A 5,306-nucleotide genomic window follows, 5' to 3' on the forward strand; every position below is an offset into this window, starting at 1 on the left:
ACTCTGGGTCGTTGTCATCATCTGACCCTGCATCATAATTCTCCCATGGGTCTTCCTCATCTGGGATAGTGTCATCATCCCCATGAGGTTCTCCCTCCCCTGTATCACTGTCTACATCTGTCTGAGGTGTAGATGGTCTTGGTGTAGAAGGTGGAGGAATAGCTGGCATAGTGTGAGGGATAGGAGAAGAGGGTGTGACTCTAGGCCGAGGAGAAGGAGGAGATGTTGTATTAGTCCCCATTGTTCTCTTTTTAGGAGGAAGAGCTTTGTCGTCTAGCTGTTCATTCTTCCTCTTTTTTGGTGATTTCGTCACTACTTTGCCAGTTTGTGGATCGATAAACAAAGTCTTTTGTTTTGGATCTGTTTGCTGCTCCTGTGTCGGTACCAAAGTCTTTGGTTCCGAAAGGTGCCTTTGCTTCTGACCGTCAATGTTTTGTGTTTTCGGCACCGAGGATCTGCTCGATTCCGATTTTTTTGGTGTCGAGTGAGTTTTCGACGTTGAAGCATGCTTCGGTGTCGACATGGAATGTTTCGATGCCGAGCTTTCCTTTGTATGAAGCTTCAGTGTCGAAGTCGATGTGGACCGTTTCTCGGATCCGACATGGTGGGAGGCCGAGAGTTTCAGTTTCGGTTTCGTTTCCGGGCCCGAAGGCGGGGCGTCGGAAACTTTCTTCAGTGGTCTGACCGGGCTCGAAGGCGGGGTCGGTACCACACGGGGTCGGTTTTTTGGTAAGGGGACGTCGTCACTCACGGTTTGTTGAACGTCGATTTCCTCGACCTCCGACTCGTCCACTTCCGACCCCGACTCTTCTTCATGTTCCTCTTCTTCTTCAAGGTGCTGGTCTTCGAACAGCTCCGGGATTGCCTCCGACTGCATTCTCGAAACCTCGTGTCTTCGAGCTCGACGGTTTCCAATAGTCGACTTGGAGGAGAATGCTGCGCAGGCTTCGCAGTCCCTGGATTCGTGTTCAGGTGATAGGCAGAGATTGCACACCTCGTGTAGGTCCTTGTGTGGGTACTTAGCACCACACGTTGGACATTTCTTAAATGGAGTCCTTTCCATGGACTCCGGGCTGGACTACGTCGAGAAAGGCCTCTCGGTCGTCGACGTAGAAGAAAATGTTTAATGTTGGAATCGAAACGCGTCGGAATGGAAAAGAAATCGCGTTCGATAACAATACCGTCGAATTGGAAAGGGAATACGCGCCGAAATATCACTTCTTCTCGAAGTCGATCTGGAGCGCCTCGATCCTCATCCGAACCCGATGGCGGAAAAAAAACTATCTAAGGATGGAGCCGATGCCCAGGCGCACTAGCAACCAAAGGAGGAGTCACCAGTCTACAAAAGACTCTCCAAGAGAAAAACAAGTGCAATCATCCGAGCCCAACACCAGATGGCGATCTATTCATAATGTACCATCTGCAGCCCATATGCCTCGAACAGTCATTTCGGAACATTATCTGGACATATGGAAGATCAAAAAGGACTAAACTCGCTGTCTGAGACCTAAGAGAAGCCTAGAAAATTGAACCAGCTTTCGCCCTTATACACAAGATTAAGAAGTGGACTCCGGGGGTCACAAGGCTGACATCCTGTTAAAGATACAGGGACAGAAGACTCTACAAAAGGCTTTTTCCTGCAACTGCTCAGCTGACAATTGGCAACTGAACTTAGGCACACCCCTTCTGTGGCCCTCTGCCTGCCATCCTTTGAGTCGCCAAGTGCTTCCCTTGAGGTCCTAGGCGGCTTGTACTCCAATGGCTTATTGATTCTAAAGGGACTAAAGTAAGAAGGTAAAATCTTTAACCAGGATGAAAAAGGTTAGTGTATCCAACCGACACACCATTGCAGTCAGCGTTAAACTGCACCTACACCCTGTTCTACTGCAATCATTGACCCTTTGTGCTTCTTGGCACTTTATTAATTAAAAATATAACCATTCATATCTATGGGTCTCCTCATTGTTTATCATTTTGGTGTCTTTTTAACTTCATTCTGTTTCTAATGAATGTTGGGATTTTTGTAGTTTTGTATTGCAACTGTATTACTATCATTTAACCAATCTGTAAAGTATTTATGCAATACTAAGTTAAGCATGCCTGACCTGTGCCGTAGGTACCATGGGGCTGAGCTCAGGTTAATTTAGTGGCTTTGAGGGTTAATTCTGAAAAGGATTGTAATTACTCGAGGGGGGGCGCTTATCCCCTCAACGAATACTCCAAATTCTTACACACAATATGGATCATCACCTGAAAATGGTTAATGGAGGAGGTTGTTCTCCAAGCAACCATCTCAAACTGGGCCACAAGGATAGAGAAACAATAATGGGAAGTTCCTCATGCTTGTTCAAATAAAACCCAGCAGAGAAGGGATCTAATAAGATACAATTTTCCCCAAGATTAAGAAACAAGCATTTACAATGCAATGGTCTTGTGTTTGTTAAAGTTAGAGCTATTGGCATTGCTCATGACATTATTTTTGTTTTTAAAACCTAAATAAATGGCATTGTCATTTACAATGCCAATAGCTTAATCTCTCGCAAATGCGTGACCTATTGCATTTGCACCCACACACACAAAGCCACACACAGAGCGACACACACACACAGAGCCACACACACAGAGCGAGCAACACACACACAGAGCGAGCAACACACACAGAGCGAGCAACACACACAGAGCGAGCAACACACACACACAGAGCGAGCAACACACACACAGAGCGAGCAACACACACACAGAGCGAGCAACACACACACACAGAGCGAGCAACACACACACACAGAGCGAGCAACACACACACAGAGCGCATGCACATCGGGGGCAGCTACTGCTTGGACTTTGTCTCAGTTTTAGCAGGGACAGCTAAGATGAAGACAGTCTCGGCTAAGCAAACAAAAATGAAATTACAAACAGAACAGATGAAACAAGTTGAACAGATTTCGTAAAGACGAACGGACTAAGCAGCCAAGTTCACAAAACACGCTTGAGATAATTAGTTTAACGTTACTTCGACAGTATTCACTTTACCAACTGTCGTTTTGGAAGTGCAAGCAAGGCTCTAAGTACCTTTTTCCAGGTCATCTACTGAGCTACTAAACCAAGCTAAATATACAAATTTTAGTCCCAGCGTAGTTCACCTAAACGCGTGTTTGCAGTATCATACATGATCACCAAACTGCTGCTAAGATGTTTACACCTGTTACTGCACGAGCCCCTCTGAGGAGGTAGCCTTTGGTTTCTCTAGGTCCGTGACTGGCTGCCTTGGTATCGAACTGAGCCCAGGCAGGGGTCAGCAACACAAGAGCCATCCTCCTTGATCATGTGCTCCATCACCAGAGGGAAATGAAATATCCACACACACATGCAAGAACAGGCAGTAAAGCAGTTTACACTTAAAATAAAATCAAACAGAAAAAAAATGACATGGGTTTATGCCGGGCACATTCCCGGGGAGTGTAACACTGATTACTTTCATTCTTTACAACTTCCCCCAAGGGCGCTATATAAAACCACTCAACAAACTACAAATATAATTTGCATTCCTGCTCGTAAGAAGCTCCTCGTAGCCCAGGTTTATAGCACTAGCAAACGCCCCGGATAATTGAATGGGAAAAATATCCACTAACGAAACAGTGCAGGAACGTTAAAGAATTATGTTCGCCTGTCTAGGAAGCGCGGCACGTTACGGTACTCCCTTACACACGCGGTCCAACTCTTTTCTGCAATTAAAGGCTGTACGTTGCCTACAACACTCTGCCTGGAGGTTGACAATTATCACGTTTCACCACAAAATAAACCCTTCAGCGAGCTCTTTTCCCCACAAATCCCCCGAAGGCCCGATCACTCTGCCACCAGCTCTCACCTTCCTTCTTGGCCTTCGGTGCCATGTTGGGGGTACGGGGTCTACCAGCTAATATCACAGGGACTCGCTCAAAGAACTCTCGCGAGATTACTAATCCAATCGCAAACGTTGCAACGCAACTAACATTTCTGACGTAATTTTTCGTTGAGACTTGACACGCACGCTCGTGACCATTTCAAAAGCGGATATCCGGAGACCTATCGAGCCGACCCTGGTCATTAATATGATTAAAAGACAACTAAAATATTGCCAAGTTGCTATTTTGGGTTTGACTTCCGACATTTTATTTATTTGCTACTAGACACGATTATTCACAGAAAAAGTCAAACCGCTTTTCTACAATATACGAGGAGGAGAATATAACATATTTGGGGAGTGCGGAATGGTTTGTGTTACGTGTCTAGCCTTAACATCTCATGTACTAGCCAAGCAAAGGAATAAACATATCAAGTAAAACAAGCGTATACATGAAGGAACTAAGCCCCGTCCTTTTCAGACTGGGGGACGTGTATTATGTTGAGTGACTGAAGACGTCACAGAGAGAAAGGACAGGAAAAAACACGCCCCTCAATCCGAAACGGACGGGACTTAAAGTGACAGACACAGCTCTTCTCCAATGGCTGGCCGCCGTTTAAGAAGCCAGCCAATGGAGAAGAGCTAGCTTGTTTACCTCCGTACTCGAAAACATAAAATCTCGCCAGCGAGACTGCGCAAGCGCAGCCTACGCTAGCCGAGACCTAAAGAGGATTTCGGTCCTAGAAAAAAACATTGAAGTCCTCAATGATGGGTATGCAGTTTTCTGTTTCTTAGTGAATCTGGCCCAAAAGTGAGGCACACAGGGGCGCAAAGTGTTGTTTTCGGATTTACGATCCACCCCAAATCCGGATTTGTATTAGAAAGTAGCCTTAAAGCAATGCAAAGTAGTGCTTTGTGCTACTTTGCATCAAGGGGGCATTCAATGGGTGGTACATGGTGCTCGCATGCAACCACGCATGGATTTTGATGCAAAGCCATATTTACTATAAAAGAAATAGAGGATTTTGCTCTAAAAATGAATGCCTACACTAGGCGGGCGTAAAGTTTTCATTCCCCAAAACGTTTCCCAATTTGATTGTGTACAGCAAACATACAAAGTGAAAAAGTAAAGAACTATGTCTAAGCATAGTATTGTGTACTGGAAGGCTAGGAAGTATGAGAAGCAATTTTAAGTTGCATTGTTAAGGTTGCAAGGTACTCCCCTACAAACAACTGAAAACTGTCTTGTGAAGAATGCTTCGCTTAGGTCCAGAAACTCATATGGCAGCAGTGAGATCAGAACTGGGTATGGCAAACCTAGAAAACCATATAGCTTTGTCTGCTACTTGATACATGTGTGGGCCAACTCCGTCCTTGTTGTTTCAGAAGGCTTTCCAGGATTTCGAAGAAGTGAAATTATGTTCTT

The 5,306-nt window shown here is 45.3% G+C and overlaps 1 non-coding gene across 1 annotated transcript; it reads right to left on the bottom strand.

Moving 5' to 3' along the window:
* Nucleotides 1–3,146: 3,146 nt before the first annotated feature.
* LOC147708100 (small Cajal body-specific RNA 16) lies at nt 3,147–3,324 on the bottom strand. The gene has a single exon (XR_015296851.1).
* Between the last annotated feature and the right edge of the window lie 1,982 nt (nt 3,325–5,306).

This window comes from Lissotriton vulgaris, chromosome 6 (assembly GCF_964263255.1).
Source record: "Lissotriton vulgaris chromosome 6, aLisVul1.2, whole genome shotgun sequence".
In the NCBI taxonomy this organism is placed as follows: domain Eukaryota; kingdom Metazoa; phylum Chordata; class Amphibia; order Caudata; family Salamandridae; genus Lissotriton; species Lissotriton vulgaris.